General features: G+C 45.2%; 1 pseudogene; it reads left to right on the forward strand.

Annotated features, from left to right (window-relative positions):
• Positions 1-6,995: 6,995 nt before the first annotated feature.
• LOC100773114 lies at positions 6,996-16,404 on the forward strand (annotated as a pseudogene).
• The last annotated feature ends 1,908 nt before the right edge of the window (positions 16,405-18,312 follow it).

The following is an 18,312-nucleotide window of genomic DNA, read 5'->3' on the forward strand; positions in this document are numbered from 1 at the left end:
AGAGAGAGTTCTAGGACAGACTCCAAAGCTGCAGAGAAACCCTGCACAAAAAAAGAAAGAAGAAGAGGTAGACTAACCAACCAGTATGTCTTGGACTCCAAACAAGGAAATAAGGTACCGCTGAGTTTGGTTTATCTGGAGTCGTCAAACATCAGTCACAGCTGTGGTCTTGATCCCTCCCTCCATCCTTCAGCCACTCACAGCCTTGCTGTCTCCATCTCTGACCATCAACAGTGCTTTCTCAACAGTTAGACATGATCTAAGTTCTAAGACTTCTCAGCTCCCACATTGCAACCACAGTGCCTCTCAGCAGAACTCTGTTCCAGACACATCACACTGAGGAGGAATTAGAAAAATACTAATCAGGATAGCTGTTTCGATAAAATGCTTGCTCACCATTCTGGAAACCCTGGGTTTGATTCCAAGCTATGCAAAATGCTAATCAAAGGATCAAATTGTTATTAATGCATTTTCCTTCTGATTTGTATTATAGCTTAACCAAGAAAATGCAAATCCCTGATAGAGGTCCCATGACATTGAGTTCTAATTTGGTGAGCAGTGTGGCAGTCAGGTGAAAGAGAGAGAGTTCATCAGAGGATCCACGTAGCTGATATTTCCTTCCTTCCCCATGTCAGAAACCCTGAGGGCTAAGGACAGAAATGCCTACATCCTACCATTATTGACACAAAGCTAAAACTTACCTCATATGTCAGATAGCAATATCTATGATCTATCCCTCCACCCTTCCACTCACCCACCCACTCATCCACATATCCACCCCCAACTCTCTACCCACCATCTCCCATGTACCCATTCACTCACCCATTCTCCATCCGTTCTATCCATGCACTTACACACTCATTTGTACACCTACCCAGTCAGCCAGCCAGCCAGCCGCCCTCCTAGTCTCTCAACCTCCTGTCCTTATATACTTCCACCCCTGTCTCCATCGACTCTTCCATACACGCATCTATTCACCTCTGTGACCTCATTTCTACATGAATATCTAATTTCATACCCATTCGTCTCTTCAGCCATCCATCCTCTCACCCATCTACCCATCCTTCTACCCAACCGAGCACCCACTTGTCTATGCATCCACCCACTCATCCACTTAGCTGCCCCTATCCACTCAAACATAGCCTCACTCATCAGCAATAAATATTTATCACATGATTACTGTGGACAAAATAATATTTTGATATTTTAGAATGCCCTGAGAGAATTTAAACAATGGGGAGAGAAAGATAATATATCAATTGACATAATCTGAATAGTGATGTCAAATGCTCTGGGACTATGCATTAGAGAGTAACGGTGGAGGGGGGGAGGCCATCTGAGGGTGCATCTGAAATGGGACCTGGACAGGGAGTGGAATCCGGCCATAGAGGGAGCACTACAGCAGAGGGAGCACCACAGCAGAGGGATCACCACAGCAGAGGGATCACCACAGCAGTGGGAACATCAAAGCAGAGGGAGCACTACAGCAGTGGGAGTACCACAGCAGTGGGAGCACTACAGTGAGAAGAAAAAGAAGGTGGTTCTCAGATACATAGTCTTTCACTTTGAAGATCATTGACCTGGAGACAGACTAGATGTCACCAAAATATGCTCCTTATACTGAATGTGTGTGCCATTTCTGGGAGGTGGCTATGCCTGTTGGTCACATGGCAGCTAAAGAGCAGTGGTGCATGGCACACACAGCCGGGTATTAGTGTGTGTATATTCTCTCTTAGCTTTTATCACTGCCTGCAGACTGGCATGTGAGGCTCTACAAAACCTCAGAAATTAAAAGACGAGGCATCATCTCTGGACTCCACAGGAAGCCCAGCCTCCACACCCAGGAGCACAGCCTTGCAAGCTTACATAAGCCATGAGTAATTTCCCTGAGGCAAGACACTGGGTTTGAGTGTCACCCTCCTCACAATGGTTGGTTTGTGTTGTGCTAACCAGTAATGCTGATCAGTGGACCTAACTACTAGTCAGTGGACTGTATCTGTCCTTAAGAGTTGAGGAGACAGACATGCTTTCTAAACTGCCCCTATCGGATTGAAGGCCCCACGCTGAGGCTCCATTGGGAACCCGGCTGGCTGGAGAAGTAGCTAAAAGTAATGAGCAGCAGGTCTGTCAGGCTGGAGATGGGAACGTGAAGAGATAAATCAGGGGCTAATCACCAGAAGGTGGAGGAGTGAAGAGCGGTGCCTTCCCAGGATGTAGTCCTGCTTGGCCAAGTAGCTTCACAGTGGGCCACTCAATCATACCTTCGGGTCTGGATCCCCCACATGCTATTATCTTCATTACAGGGAGAGGAGCTGGAGCACCTTGAAATATAGATGAGTGTGGCCCATCTAATTAGTAAATGCAAGAACAGTTCAACCATTTTCGAAAAACTGTTAATACTCAGAGGAAGAAAGTGCTGCCAGTTCTTATTAATTCTGACTTCATTCATCTACTGAAGCCAAGTACCTGGGCTAGGAGGGCTCGGGCACCGAGCCGTAAGCCGCTGAGCCTGGCTCTAAACGTCTCCATGGTGGGTGAATGAGATTTAAAAGACCTTTATTTAAAAAGTGGGCTTTTATTAATAAGAATAAATAAGAAAATTAAGGATGGCAGATGGCAATTATGAAGGGCCTACTAAGCATATGATGCCATGCTGGGTGCTTTGGATATTACTTCACTTCACCCTCAGCAAAACGGGAGCTGGCTTTCACTGTTCCTATGTTAAGGAAAAGAAGCCTCACCCTTCCAGATTGATGAGCTTGCTCAAACCACACAGCAGAAGCAAGATCCCGACAAAGAGTTGTGCAGCTCAGAGCTGTTTTACCACTGTGCCCAGGGTAACTGTGCCCTGGAGAACAGCTGTGGCCCAGGGATGCTTCACCAGACACCCCTTAAAATACAGGGGCATGTGCATTAAGCTCTTAGCAGCTGGGCTTCTTCAGGATGCGCAGAGCCTTCCCCGCACACAGTAGCAGTCTGAGTCTGCTGGCTGGGTGTACTGTTTGCCTCGGGTGTGCTGGGCTAAAGCTTAGTGTGTTCCCTCAGAAGCATTTAGAGCTGAGCTACAGAGAGGGGTGTGTCTGCAGCCCCACTCAGCCCTCAGCATTCTTGTTATTAGAGGCCCTAATCTCAGAGGGAACCTCAGGATGGTCCAGAGTGGGGACCCATTAACTGGCCAGACCTGGTTCCTCATTCATTGCTGAATACCCATTCCAAGGAGTTGGAAGCAGGGTGTTGTGAAGGCCCGAGCCTCTTGCAAGTGAAGGGACAAGGAGCTGTTAAGTAATTGTCTTTGCCTGCATTTCCATATCTGGAAAACACGAACATCCACACTGCCCCCTTGTTGGGGCGGGGGGTGATTATAGGATAATTTTCATTGTGTTGTCATTTGGGAGCACTGGGTCACCTGTTTCTGTTTCCCCAGCTCCTTCCAGCCTCTTCTTCATGTGTTTGTTTTTGGTCCAGAGCCTCAGGCTTCAGAAGTGCTCCCAGCTACATCCCACACTGAGGAAGGATCATACTCCCTGCTTTGCTGTGGAGCTTTGGTTGGTTGTGATGTCCACATGTGACACCTCCACAGCGCTGAGAAGAATGGATGCTTGCTTATCATCTTCTTGGCTTCCATGTCTGTGGCTCTCCAAACACTTCCCATCTTTAATTAGGAATCCATCAGGCCTCACAGGACTCAGGCACATCTCAGTGCACAGATCAACTGGTTTTCACCAAAAGCAAAACTGTTGGTGCCCTCAAGATCCCACTGGCCCTGGTGGGACTCTCACTCTTCCTCTTGATTGGATCAGAAGAAAGACAAGACAAGCCAGCCAATATCTGGGGGTACTTAGGGACCAGGGGTCCTCACATGCTTCAGGATAGGGGTGAGAAAGAGCCACAGAGAATTAGCATCCAGAAAAACAAGACCCTCACCTGTTCCCATGATTTGTTATTCCTGGAACTCTGTAACTAGAGGATGTGAGCAGTTTCAACAGCTGGATACCCTTGTGCTAGGATGACTGTAGGGACAGTACCAAGTCAGGTGTCACCATGAGGCAAAGGTGTTCCCACAGGGTGATTTTCACCAGCTCCACACCCCAATTCCATCAGAAATGAGTAAGCATCCCTGAGAAGACAGGTCTCATGGATGAATGCTGAGAGCAAAGAACTTTCATTCAGCTGTGATCCACAGGACCCTTCAAGGAAAAGGTTGGATGGATTGGTTCTTCCAAAACAACAGTGTCTGAAGGCCCTCCAAGGGGTAGACAGCACAGCCACCCCAAATTCCCTGTTAGGAGCTGTCTGTCACCAGTTCTTCTCAAGATCACAGTCCTCTGTCATAAACCACAACAAAACACAGCATCATTGACCACTTTCTAGAAACAGTAGGAACTTTCTGTCCAGAGGCAGTGATACTGCTTGTGAGTCACTCAAAACCTTGTCCTGGGTCTCTGAGCCCACCTCTGATTTGCTGAGATTGTGGTTAGCAAACAGCTCCCCTGTCCGCATGAGCTCTCTGTGTCCTGACTTTCTCCACTCCATCTAGGTTGCTGGGGAGAAGCCACTTTGTCTACCTTCCAGCTATTTGTCTATTGTCTCCAGCTCTGCTCCAGCTCTTGTATCAAGGACAGCAACACAATGGAATGGAGAATGTTTTCCAAGGGAGGGTTTCAAAAGGGCCCGCAATGGGCCACACCCAGCCTGCTGGGGGCAACTCTGGCTCTCTATGTTGCAAAGGCTCCTTGGCCTCACTTCGCACTGGAACAAGGGAAAGGAACTCACTGCACAGTAAACCACAAGAACAGGCCACAGATCATTGTACCTGAAGGCAAGGGACCTTGGACTCTGTGGTGGAAAAGCTTTGCTTGGCCTCCAGAGCTCATTCATTATTCATGATAGTGACAATAATAACTTCTACTGGCTTTTCATCTCCAAACCACAGCACAGATAGACTGTTTAACTTCAACTTGAGTTCCGCCCCTGTCTTTTTTTTTTTTTTCCATCAAGTTTGTTCCCTGAGTCCTCTACTGTGGCAAGGCCTGACCTGTGTGTGTACTGGGCTCCTACATGAGACTAGGTCCAGCCTAAATGGTGGCAGAGTAATGACCCCAAAATGCATGAAGGAGAAGCTTTGTTCTCTGTATTTTCTCTTTACTTTTCTTGCAAGAAACATGGGGGGCAGTGTTAGCAGATTTCATGGCAGGTGGGGGTGACCAACATGCTAGGCAGACAGAGCTTAGTGAGTTTTATTAGAAGGGGGGGAGGAAAGAGACACAGAGAGGACAGAAGAGAAAAGGGGACACAGGAAAAGTCCTGTCTGCCCCAGAGGAACCGAGGGACAGAGTGTAAGTGGGCAGGGGTCTGTCTTTTAAAGGGGTCCTTTGCACCTGTGTGCAGACTACACAAATCATGGAACCCTGAGCTGACCAGGGTACTGCCTGAGTGCATTCTTCCAGGTGATGGGTCAGGCCAGCATAATGCCTGAACAAGGAACAGTTTGTTGACATAACTGAAAAGAGTTCATTCTCCCTACAACTTAAAAGCAAAAAAAACCTAAATACTATGTATACAACATGTACTATGCTGGTTCTAAAGCACATGGTATGCAAGCAGCCTTATATAAATTTAATTCCCCCCAGAGCCCTTTATCCTTCCCACCAAGTACATCCTGTGAAGGGTCACCTCCTTGAAGCTAGCCAACTCAAGTCTACACATCTGGCTAGAAGCAGCCTCGGCTTAGGCTCAGAGCCTTTCATCCATATCTGCCTTTCCAACTTTCCAACAACTTTCCAACTTAGGGTAGAAAAGCAGACAGACAGCACTTCAGGCCAGGAAGAAGGCAGGTGGGGATGCTGGGGGGATGGGATGCAGGTGGGATAGAGGAGAGGTAGGGTGCAGGTGGGATGGGTAGAAGCTTGGACGGAGAGGAGGGTGGGTTTAGGGGGGCTAGTGGAAAGAATGAGATTCAGGTAGATAGATAATCAGGGTGAGAAGCCTGTGGAGACACAGCAGTAGGCAGGACCTAGGACAGTAAATGACAATAGAAATTGAGTCAAGAAAAGGGCATCCCTTTTCTTTCCTATTCTTACCCAATGGAGATGGCATAGTGGAGAAGGAGGAAAAAATATTTATTATGCACTAAGTTCAGACTAACACTGGGTAACACACACACACACACACACACAGCAAAGGTGGAGATTTTCCTAGTTTTTAACTCTGCAGGCTAGCTAATGGTAGCTCCAGGGACTCATCCTGTTCCCCAGGGCAAGAGTTCCAGATCACCTATTGGTACTTCAGACCCCCTACCCTGATTGGAGTTGCAGAGGCCCAGTCAGTTGTCACTCTACTAAGTCCTCAAACAGATTGCCTGTATGTTGTCCTCCCTGAAGGCTCCACTTAGACAGAGCTCCCCGGCTGGCTGAGCAGTCATCTTCTTTCCTGGGAGAGAACGAGGCACCAATGGTCATTGACAGACTTCTCCCGCCTCCCTGTCCTCTGGTCCTGGGGTCTTCTGATGTCTTCCCAGGTAGGTGACCTGGTCTTACTGCTTCTTTCCTCCTCATCATCTCTCAGCCCTCCTGTATTCCCCTTTGTCTCCCAGTTTCACTTCTATCTCTGTCCTAGACTTTATCGATACACACACACACACACACACACACACACACACACACACACACACTGCTGATGACACAGATGTAAAAGCCAAACTGTCTCTGGATGTCCCATCTTAGTTGCACCTGTAATGAATGACCCTACTTCCTAATGACGCCTCCTTCATAGTAGAGAACTTAGGCTTGGACATATTTTGGAGAGATGCAATTTAACACTATCAGAAATTGAATAGAACTCCAGTCTCTCCAAAGCAATAGATACTGGGGCCCTCACAAAGGTTAGAGGCAAAAACCCCAGCCAGATGACCATCCCTAAGGGACGAGAGGAGAGTTTAGTCTGCTAAGCATTGCAACAAAAGACAGGAACCAGGCTTTGGTGGAAGGAGGATGAGGATGAAGATGAAGGTGGAATCATCTGAGATTGCGAATTCTGCCTGCTGGAGCAGGAAGCTGCCAGGCCGTTGCATAGGACTGGATACTGGAAATGCTGCCATGGGTACAGAATGGACTGCTCTGCCGTTGCAAAGGCCATTAGAAATGAGGCCTGCAGAGAAGGCAAGTGAAGTTGTGTGCTCACTGCAGCAGAGGCTGTGGCTGCATCATTGTCATTTGACCTATGAACAGTCACAGAGACTGATGTAAACAGTACACCTTAAAGGGACTACTCTAAGACCAGTGGTGATTCCCCTGTGTTGTTCTTCCATGTCGATGAATATTTTTCATGACCAGATCCTCAGGTGCAATAACTGCATGTACGATAGAAGGTCCCTTCCTATTCCTCCCGTGCTGTGACCAAGTCAGCTTGTAGCCATCCTTGTGGAAATGGAAGAAGTCCTGATTAGGGGGTTGTTTCCCCTTCTGCATCAGCAAGAAATCACTGGACAGTTGTTCCTCACAGCTCTGAAAAGACACAAGTGGGATTCCAGAGATTCCAGACACGCCCATCCAGAAAACACACAGGAAAGCTTAAAGCATTGAATTCCCAAGTGTTCACTTATGAGAGGGGTGTCAGAGACATTGTGGCTGATTGTCTCTACCAGCCCAGGATGTCCAGGTCAAGATGGTGTCCTGCCCCTTGCCCAAGAAAGTACCCAGGAAAAGAAGGAGGTCTCTGTTTCTCTCTCTCTCTTTCTCTCTCTCTCTCTCTCTCTCTCTCTCTCTCTCTCTCTCTCACACACACACACAACACACACACACACATACACACAACACACACACACACACACACACAGAGAGAGAGAGAGAGAGAGAGAGAGAGGCGCACATACCCCTCTAGTTAGCCGAGTCTACTGCTCTCAACACCCTAGTCACCTGTGCCAGGAATTCCAAACTGAAGGAGTGGTTTGATTTCATCCTGAGTCTGTTCCTGGCAGTGGTAAGTGTGTGGGGTGGGTAGGGCAGCATCTGCAGGGGTGATCTGTTAGAAACAGCTGCTCTTGTCCTTGCTGAACAGCCCGGGTATCTCTGTCAGGGCTCAAGCATTATCAGAAATACTGTGTCCTGTAAAATTAGGACATCTTTAACTTCAGATTTATTTAAAGAGATATTTATTTTACACAACATCCTGAAGCTCCTGTTGTGGATGACACTTAGATGCTTTCAAGTCTGAGAACCTAGAGTAACAGCAAATTCAGCAGACACAGTCATGGTGATGATGACTGCTGCTGTTCTAGAGTGTAGCAGGCAGAGCCCTGTAATGGGCAGGGAGAGAAGGCCACATGTGTGTGTAGCCACACTGCAGCACAGTCCAGTATAAGCAGTCTGTGTTATGCCCACCTGAAGCTGTGATTGTTGCTGAACTGTCAAGGTAAAGGTCACCCAGTGACAGCATCCTAGATTGCACACTTGTGGGGAAAGCAACTTATTCACATGATGAGGTTGTTTGAATGCAATTGGTTCCCATAAGTTCATAGTGAGTGGCACTATTAGAAGGTGTGGCTTTGTTCGAGTAGGTATTAGCCTTGTTGGAGAAAGTGTGCCACTGTGGGGATGGACTTTGAGGCTTCCTACATGCTCAAGTCACACTCAGTGTCTCACACTATTTCCTGTTGCCTGTCAAGATATGGGGTTCTCAGTTCCTTCTCCAGCACCATATCTGCCAGCCTAGTATAGACTCTGTCATGTGGTTACTAGTGTTCATGCTTATAAAGATTTATAATGAAAAGGAGCAAACCGAGCAAGGAAAAATACAACATGTAAAATTTGAGGAGAAGGGGAGCACAAGGAACTGGAATGGAGCTAAATCCTATGTTCAAGGAGATAAATGGATTTAGAAATAGAATAAAGGAAGTGGTGACTCATGGCAAGATTCCACCCAGCTAAGTTTCCAACTTGTGAAAAGGAGTCAAGATTAGAGGTGGATGTGGTGCTTGCCATTAATCACATCACTGAGAAGGCAGAGGCTGGCGGATCTCTGAGTTTGAGGCCAGCCTGATCTATAAAGCAGGTTCAAGGACATCCAAGGTTAGGCAGTAAAGGAAACCATCAAAAACAGAAAGCTGGTGAAGATGCAATTGAATAAGTGTCCATTCTCCAGCAAGCAGTAGAACTTGGCAGCTTCAGCCACCTGGTTCTGGCTTTAGAGTTAAGGATTGAAGAAAGGGGTTATGGAATTTGCCTTCTTGACTATGGAAAGCCCCTGAGGCCAGGCATGTGTCAGAGGATGTCCCTGAATGGAAGCCTAGAAAGGCCATTGCATAATGCTGTGAATTTGAAATCGGGATTGCCTTGGAGACCTCAGGATGCTAGAAATGACATAGTCATGGGTTACCTGCATAGGAGAGCTGCTAACAGAGAGTGGAATCAGCCCAAGAGAGAGAAATGTGTTGCAGTCAACAAAACTGAATGGTGTTGGAGATATTGAGGTGCAAAGTTTGGAGTTTGTCCAGGTGGTTTTCAGTCTTGCTTTGGTTGATTCAGTATTTCTTCACTATGCTCCCTTAGCTACATTTTGGAATAGTAATGTATATCCTGTGTCATTATATGTCGGAAGTCTGTAATCTGGTTTTTGATTTTGATTTTATAAGTTAAGAGGTTGCAGGAATCTCAGAAGAGACTGAACTTTGGAATTACAACATTGTTGAGATTGTGATAGATTATGGGGGTGCTTGAAGTTGGACTAAATGCATTTTGCACTATGATATTGTTACAAGCTTATGGGGGCCAGAGAGTGGAATGTTGTAGTTTGAATGTAATTGGCCCACATAAGCTCATAGGTAGTGGCACTACTAGGAGGTGTGACTTTGTTGAAATAAATATGGCCTTGTTGGAGGAAGTGTATCATTGTGGGGGTAGGCTTTGAGGTCTCATATGCTCAAGCCACACCTAGTGTCTCAGACCACTTCCTGTTGCCCATTCTCCAGCATCATGTCTGCCTGCATGTTGCCATGTTTCACCAAGAGATAATGGACTAAAATATGAGCTGTCCCAATTAAATGTTTTCCTTTATAAGAGTTTCCATGGTCATGGTGTCTATTCACAGCAATAGAAACCTTAAGATACATGACAACGTTGTCACCTGTCTGTAAGCAATTCAATTCTCAGCTGACAGCTTTTCTTCCATAGGCTGTAGTAGGCACTGGTTGGCATCCCTCTATACCTGAAACCAATACAAGCCTGCTTTTCCACCAGGGTATATGATGAGTCTTGCCCCCCAGAATCAGTGGATTTGATATTAAACACATAGAAGAAAGCCTGGGTAAAGAAGCAGTCATTTTCTTTGAGGGCTTAGAAAAAAGACAAAGAGGGAGAAAGGGAAGGAAACTTAGGAAAAGATGGGGATTGTTAGAACAGCCCCCAAAGTGGACTTAGTGCAGTCTAAAATATTTTATTCATTATGTGGGACATTTATAGATTGTTTTCATATGCTACAATTAGTTTTTACTTTTGACATCTTCATACTTGTATAGACCTTATTTTGATTACATTATCCCATTGCCTTCTCTCCACTCCTACTGACTCCTCTTATTTGTAAGTGTCTCACCTGTACTCCCATGTCTGTGTGTGCATGCAGGTCTTATGCAGGTGGCCACAGATGCCATGTGTGTATAATTGCAGCAACCATGTCATGTCCAGATTCTGTTTCACAGCACATCCTTCTATCCAGTCTCCACCTCCTCTTCCACAGTGTTCCTTGAGCTTGGAGGAGGTGAGAGAGATGTCCCGTTAGTCTGAGCACTCAACAGTCACTTATTCTCAGCACTGTGACCAGTAGTGAGCTGCTGCTTTTTTCCATTTTTAAAAACAAATAATGAGCAAGCAGTAAGTGTAACTTAGAAAATGGTTAACATTTTTGCCAGTTAGTCATTCAGAAATCTATAGATGTATAAAGCAGATGTGAAAATAGATATATTCAAGTTCTGCTACAGAGACCAAATAACAGTGGCAATCTAGTGACAGATGCCTCCCCCAACTGCCTAGTATGGACAGAACCCATGTCCACAGCTCCAGTCCCAAGCTCAGCATGTGACTCTTTTGTTATGATCTGGTTGTTTGGATAAGTTTCTTAATGGGAAGAGAAATGTGTCTGTCATAAGCTGTGAGTGAAGTCCTGCATACATGCCCCTTTCCTCTGACTTAACAAATCACGGTGTCGTTCTATGCAGCTTCTACCTACCACTCTGAATGAACAAACTTAGCAAGCTCAGCCTGGTGCCTACAGACACCACCTCCTACAGTATCTTTCTGCTTCCAAGCCCTCTCCCCCATGGTTCCCTATACACAACAGGTGTCACTGTTCAGATCCGCTGGAGTACTACAAAAGAAGAAAAAAACAAACAAAGCAAAACAAAACAAAACAAAACAAAACAAAACACATGGTTCTGGCCTAAGCAGAGGGCTTAGTAAGTATAGTGTTTGCTGTGAAAACATAAAGACTTGGATTTGGATTCTCAACATCTACATAAAAGGCCCGGTGTGGCAGCATCTGTAATCCCAGTGCTGAGAGATAGAGGAAGGTAGATCCAGCTTGCTGGCCTCTCAGTGTAGCTGAAACAGCACACTCTAGGTTCAGTGAGTGTGATGGTTCATCTCAATTGTCAACTTGATAAATGCTAGAATCATCCAGGAAATGGGCCTCTGGACATTCACAGAGGAGATTGTTTCAGTGGGGTTAATGGAAGTGAGAAGGTCTCCTTACTGTTGGGCACCATTCCGTGGGCTAAGAATGATCCAAGTACCAGAATTCACCATGATGTGCTGTCATCATTAGAAACCATCCTGTTTAAGTGACATCTGGCTCATTCCCCCTCACGACATTTTCAAGATGGTGGTATAAGCCATTCTTTCCTATCTATGAATTTATATACCATCATGCTAATTACCAGATTACTACATACATCTGCCAGTTGACCGGTAACCATGCTATTCCCCATTTTGTTGTGAAAACCATGCCCTGTGACTTACCCACACAGGTGTCTGCACAGTTTCTCTTCCTCCTGGGTGAGGCTCCTGGGATATGTAGTGGGCAAATGCTTTAACTTCTAACTCGAATGCCTTCCAGAGAGCCTCACACCAGAGCCACATGTGTCCCAGTTAGCTGTAGACAGGCTAACCCCAGAGTGTCCTCACACAGCTACTAGGACAAGCCTGAGTTTTACAGATGGTCTGTGGCTTGCTGTCTGGCATCCAGGCAGAGGCGACTATACCGGAAGAATGTCCTGCATTCTGGCCCACTGTCTTCCCGGGAGTGTGGGAGGAACTGTGCTGAACAAGTTAACTAAGAGTTAGCAGTGAGTCAGGAGCCACCACCCTCCTCTGTTTCTTGCTCACTTCCATTTTTCTGTTTCTGGGACTGACTCTAATAATGAACTCTCTAGAAAGACTCAGAAGTCCTTCTGTGTAGGAGGCAAAGTGTGCATCTCACTCCCTGGGCTCAGGTGCAGGAGAGACTCATTCCATTTATCAGTTTGTAGATTGCAATGCTGCTTTCCATTTTAGACCCCCATTCTTTCAAGGTGGATGAAACTCAATTTCAGTCAGCTTGACCTTCCCTTGGATCTCAGTGACAGATTAGGAATAGTAGATTGACTGGATACAGGGAGCAGAGTCACCCATATGCATGGCCTTCTATTCCAGTGGCATCTGCTCCTGCCCCTCCCCTGACTGACTATGTAAAAATCACTGTGGAGTGGCTGGCTGCTTCTGCACAGGCTTCACAAGTCCCGTCTTTTCCAGCCCTTTACAGCCATGTTAAACACACCAAGGAGCTATAGGGTCTCGGTATCTGAGACTCATATGCCTCTTTCCGGAATCCCAAACACCTTCTTCCACTCACATGCTAGGGTCTGTCCATTCCAGGGGTGTGCAGCAGGGCTGACAGCACCCAATTTCCTCCCAGGGCCTGCCAGCACTCCAGAAACCTGGCTCCAACTTTCCTGGCTTCTCTTTGCTCCTACTCCTTCATGGATCCATCCTTGAAAACTATGCACCTAAAACTCAAAATCCTGGAATAATTTCAGACATAGATGCACAGACAGACAGACAGACAGACAGACAGACAGACAGACAGACAGACAGACAGACACACACACACACACACACACACACACACACACACCTGCTCACATACTAACCTGCAGGACAACTACTTCAGCAAAACCACTGAGCACTCAACATGCAAATTGCCTGTTTCCTGGAAAGCTTTCATGCACATTAAGGTATGTGTCTCCAACACTGCTGCACAGAGGGGTCTTTATCAGGCATGCTTCAGGCCAGGCATCTGTGGGTTGCACAGCTGAGAAAACAAAATATTCAAGTGATAACAGTTTCCTTTGACATAGAAAAGAAAGAAGAACGTTGGGCTCCACATTTTCATGTGATCTGAGGAGGAAAAAGTATTCCCCACAGACGGCAAATTCAGAAAACCACTTCCTAGGGGGAGGGCCCATAATGACTTCAATAGAAGGTGGACATTGATTTTAATTAATTGGTTATTTGATCTTTCAACATTAGTGATCAAGGATCGCCAAGAGGAATTAACTGTGCTTAAGTCTGAGGCGCCTCAGAACCTGGCTATCTCATTAGCATGAGACTTCCAGACAACCAAATATACAAGATCAGTGTCATGGGGAGGTGCAGTTAGTGTAGCCCACAGCCCAGGTGGGAAAGGCCATGGTACCATGGACCAGAGGAAAGTAAGTCTCACTGAACCCCAGATGAGGGCTGGTCCTAGATGTGGTTGGTCATTGCATGCTTCTGCCTTTTATAGTGTTCTCCCAGTTACATGAATAAACACTTGGTGGACTTACTACTTCATGGATTGCTTAGGCAGCCACTGTCAAGACACATGACTTCTTCATCTGGAGAGAGCTAACTCAGACCCCCAAAGACAAATACTGCTTGTTTTCTCTTTTATTTGGATGCTAGCTTTTAAACTTTTCATATGTGTGCTACAATATGAATAACCACAGAGGTTAGGTTTGGTACCTAGTAATGGACATGGGGGAAGTAGAGGGTCTCCCACAGAAGGGGAAATAGAACATATTGATATGGAGATGGAGAGACAAAATGAAGCTGGAATAGAAGGGTTTAAATGGGGAGGGGAATTGGAGAGAGGGTAAAAGAGTAAATCCGGGAAGGAGAAAATAATAATAAAGGGCTTTTCAAAAAACATAGAAGCCTGCTATTGCAGAAGCCTCCCAAAACATATACATATATGAAACAAATGTATGTGGAGTCATCACATAAGTGGTGAGAAATGCCCCAACTAGACATCTTATGCCACCAAATAGGTTACATCTTGTTGAGTCACAGGCCAAAAGGGTCCCATTGACCCCCCCAAACATCACAGGCAATCGGTTGCTTTCAACAATCTAATAGTAAATTCCTATTGCTACTCAATACAACACTGACTTATGACATCAAACACTGAGAAATCAAGCTAGCGCCCAACTAGAAGCTTCACCTCTACTGACTAGCACTCATGATGCTAACAGATACTCTTCATGCTACCAGAGGAAAAAGGTTAATCCACAATATCACCCAACTACACACCCTTAAACCTACAACAGCAATCTGCTTGTAGGGTACACTGGTGTAATAGTGGCGCAAAAGTTGTGGTAGAAACCAAGCACTTTTGACAATTTGATTTAAGACTTTGGACCCACTCCTTGAGATGGAACCCATACCTAACACTGAGACTGTATAGGTCACAGGCCTAGAATAGCATCACTATCACCTACTATTATTATTCTGCTAAAGGAATATAGCAATAAGATGAATCCTAATGACATTATGCTATACTCATAGATTAGCGACTCACTGAACCATCAGAAAAGCTGCTTTTTTGCAGTATTTGGGAATTAACACAGTAACCCACAACTGGACAATGCAAAATGTGAGAGAATTTAGAGCACTTAGTCCTGAATGTAAAGTCTTCATTAAGCTCTCCACTCAAGGTTCAGGGACCTATGTGGAAGAGTAGGCAGAAAGAGTGTAAGAGTCAGAGCTAGTGGACGAGTCCTAGGAAAGAGCACCCTCAGACACAACAGTACAGACGCACATGAGAACTCACAGAGACTATGGTAGCATGCTCAAGACCTGCTCAGGTTACTCAGACACAACAGTACAGATGTACATGAGGACTCACAGAGACTATGGTAGCATGCACAAGACCTGCTCAGGTTACTCAGACACAACAGTACAGGTGCACATGAGGACTCACAGAGACTATGGTAGCATGCACAAGACCTGCTCAGGTTACAGTAAGACAGATCCCTGCACTGAGGTGGGAAAGTGGAAACAAAGTCCCACCCCTGGCCAAGAAACTGCTTGCAACTGGTACCTCCTGAGAAGAGGAAAATCAGTTTTCTCCAATGGAGTGTCACTGGGTTTATCAACCACACTCCTGGTTCATGGGGCTTATTTGGGGCGTGCTTTTTGTTTTGGCATTTTTTCTTATTGTTTTTAATTTATTTGTTTTTATTTTTGAAGTTTTGTGGGGGTTTTGAGAGAGACAGAGAGAGAGAAAAAACAACAAAATTGGGTGGGTAGGGATGTGGAGGTAGGAGAGGGGAAAACATTATCAAAATGTATTCTATGAAAATTACTTTTTTGAATAAAAAATAGATAAAAAGACAGCTAGCTAAACTCACCTGCCACCAAAATAACTTAATAAAATATTTTAGTGAAACATTCTTCTCAGATGGACAGGGAACTGATGGCATTTTCTAGCCTGCAAAGACCCATGCTTCCCACCTCCTGCAGTCTTGACGTTCTGATCCTCCTCTTCTGACCTCCTCGGGACTGGACTCTAGTAGAGTCCTCATTGTCTATGAAATGCAGTTACAGAGCAGCTGGACCTGTTTCCTGAATGCAGGGTGACCTTGTGTTATTGAAATATGTAAAAAATGCAGGCGACCTGAGGAAAAAGGTCACGTAAGGATCTATGGATGGTTCTTTGATAAACCCTAATGTGGTTGTCAATCCATTTCACATACTTGTCGCAGTGAACAAAGCCATTCATCTCTACAAACTGGGAAAAAAGGTGAAGACAAGAACTCTGCCTCCAGAAATTATCTTCAACCTCTTCCCAAATAGTAATATTTCAGAGGCTTTGATGACATTTGGTATCTCAGAAAGTGACACTTTTGTGCTAAGTGTTTACACTGAAGAGGAAGGAAAACAAACATGAAGACCACAAAATATCTCAAGTGGAAGTCCAGCAGGCACCTTTGGAGAGCCTTCTAGAAATAACAAAGCTCCTGGAAGTCAAAAAGATATATAAACTGGCATCACAAGAAGAGAGTATTGAGACATTATTGGTGGTACCATTTGTAGAATATCAACAAAGGATGTTTTATAAGATGTCCAAAATATCAACAGAAAATCTTAGAGTTAGTCACTAACTTTTCTTTTCTGGTTATAAAATTAGCATATTCATCACAGAAAAAGGGAAAAGAAATCACTACCATCATTGTTTTCTAGTCTTCTGTTGGTATTTCAAACATTTTATTTTTATACAATTGGAATAAAAGTGCAAGCACCTAAAAGACACATGACTTACCTAGTTTCTCATTTGGGTTCATCAGTGTTATTATTATTATTATTATTATTTTCTGGACAAAAAAGACTAGTTAAGAACCTTGTAATTTCTAACTGGAAATGAGTGTGTAACATGTATGGCTCAATGGGACTTGATCCTCTTCTCTGAGACCCTCCTGTCACAGCTCCCCATTGAAGAGACAAGAGTGCAATACAGAAAATCCTCCCAACAGGAGGACTAAGCATGGATTGAAGGAAGACTGGAGTGGCAGACTGTCAGCTCCAAAGCAATAAGGCACTGGAGAATTTTAGTTCACAAATTGCCCCAAGTTGTCACCACTGCAGGAGTTTGTTAATGTGCCCTTCATCCTTTGAAGAATGCACTGAGGAGAGAAGACTGGCAAAAAGCAGAAAGTCAAACAAGGAAGTCCAAATGTTTTGCATTCCCCAGCATCACTATCTCTGGAGTGTGCACAGCCTTTGATGGTCTTTGAACAATCATGGAAAACTCAGCCAGGAGCTCAAACCTTGCTAAGGGGCTGCGGTGGTCAAGCATTCCTCTGCCACACACTTTAAAATTGAAAGGTTTCACTGGACATCCAAACGGACTCTGTTGTAGACATCTAGGAGAAAAGAACAAATTGAGATTTAGTTTTTAAGTACTAGCTATCTGAGATTTTGAACTGCCCTCAGTGTTTCCTTCGTCACAGAATGAGGTGGGTGCCACATTTGCCTCTCAAAGAAGGCAAGATGTCCTAAAGCACTGGTATAGTGACAAGCCCATGGAAGAGGATGAGCAACTCCAGGGTGTCTACCCACCCCTCACTTGGCATCTATCTCTAATTCTCTACTGTATGTCCTCCAGGGATTTCTCTTTGGTCAGTCAGTGCCCCTGTGTCCCAGGAAATCTTCCTCCTGAACAGAGCCACGGGACACACTGCCCACTGACTGTTTGTGTGCGGCTCCACCTGCCAGGCACTTGTAGGAAATGCTGTGTGCCCAACATTGTGCTAGGCAATCTCTGTTATCAGTGAGAAACATGATGCATATTCATCGTTGTCAAAGGGAAGGAAGACTCTAAGACATTTCAGATAGCAAGTATGTAAATGGAGTTCTTAATTGGTGTAGAAAATAAAAAGCTGGAGTCAGATATGGAAGGAAATGCTGAGAGATCAGAGAGGAGCAAGCCACAGCACACCTCACCTCCTTAGCATCTCAGCAGAGCATGATTTCCTGTTTCTCCCTGCTTATATCCTGTTCCTGCCCAGCTACATCACTTCCTGTCTGTCTGTACAGACCTCCAGACCTCTATGGTTAGCTAGTGGCAAGCTCTATTCTCTGACCCTCAGGCAGGCTTTATTTGTACAAGCAAGTTGTCACCACACAAGTACATGTGGGGGGTAGGACCAAAAGCCAGGACTTCATATGACACCATACCTGTGTCTTTTGTCCTAGGTCACTCATGCTATTTTAGAATTGAGTGAAAAGATTGATTCAACCCCAATAGGTATTCTGCCTCATGACCTCAGGTAGGGAGATGATTTAAATTTATAGATATCTTTTAATTACACTGTGCTTTGTGTATGCACATATAAGGCTAGTTACACCAAGCCCGATCCTCATCTTCTGGGATTTTCTGGGAGTTGACCTATTGAATGACGGAAGGTTGAACATTTATTTGGTTCATTTCCAAGAATAGCCTGTGCTGTCCTTGAGAGGACAAGATACA

The sequence above is a fragment of the Cricetulus griseus genome, chromosome 8 (assembly GCF_003668045.3).
Source record: "Cricetulus griseus strain 17A/GY chromosome 8, alternate assembly CriGri-PICRH-1.0, whole genome shotgun sequence".
In the NCBI taxonomy this organism is placed as follows: Eukaryota; Metazoa; Chordata; class Mammalia; order Rodentia; family Cricetidae; genus Cricetulus; species Cricetulus griseus.